This window comes from Mastomys coucha, chromosome X, assembly GCF_008632895.1.
Source record: "Mastomys coucha isolate ucsf_1 chromosome X, UCSF_Mcou_1, whole genome shotgun sequence".
Lineage (NCBI taxonomy): Eukaryota > Metazoa > Chordata > Mammalia > Rodentia > Muridae > Mastomys > Mastomys coucha.
In genome coordinates this window covers 108,346,541-108,347,189 of record NC_045030.1, presented here as the reverse complement: position 1 = coordinate 108,347,189, position 649 = coordinate 108,346,541, and positions in this window count along the sequence as shown.

The following is a 649-nucleotide window of genomic DNA, read 5'->3' as shown; positions in this document are numbered from 1 at the left end:
CAGGGAGGGGGGTAGGGGGCATAGGGGAACCTGCTCTGGTATTGGGTGAGGGAGAAGGACTGAAGCCCTGAGGGCCAGCAGAAAGAATGGAAACAGGCAACCTCAGGAAATAAGAGATTTGGGGAACCCTCCGGATGCACCAGAGACCTGGGAGGTGAGAGACTCTCAGGACTCAAAAGGAGGGACCTTAGATGAAATGCCTGACAGTAGGGAGAGGGAACTTATAGAGCCCACCTCCAGCAGGAAGACAGGGCATCAAGTGAAGGATGGGGTTGCCATCCCACAGTCACATCTCTGACCAATAATTGTTCCTGTCTGAAAGAATTACAGGGATGGAAATGGAGAGGAGCCTGAGGAAAAGAAGGTCCAGCGACAGGCCCAAAGTGGGGTCCAGCTCAAGAGGAGGTCCCCAAGGCCTGACACTATTATTGAGGATATGGAGGGCTCACAAAAAGGGACCTAGCATGACCACACTGCGGAAGACCCAACAAGCAGCTGAAAGAGTCAGATGCAGATATTTGCACCCAACTAATGGATAGAAGCTGCTGGCCCCTGTGGTTGAATTAGGGAAGGCTGAGAGAAGCTAACGAGAAGGGCAACCCTGTAGGAGGACCAGTAGTCTCAATTAACCTGGTTCCCTGTGATCTCT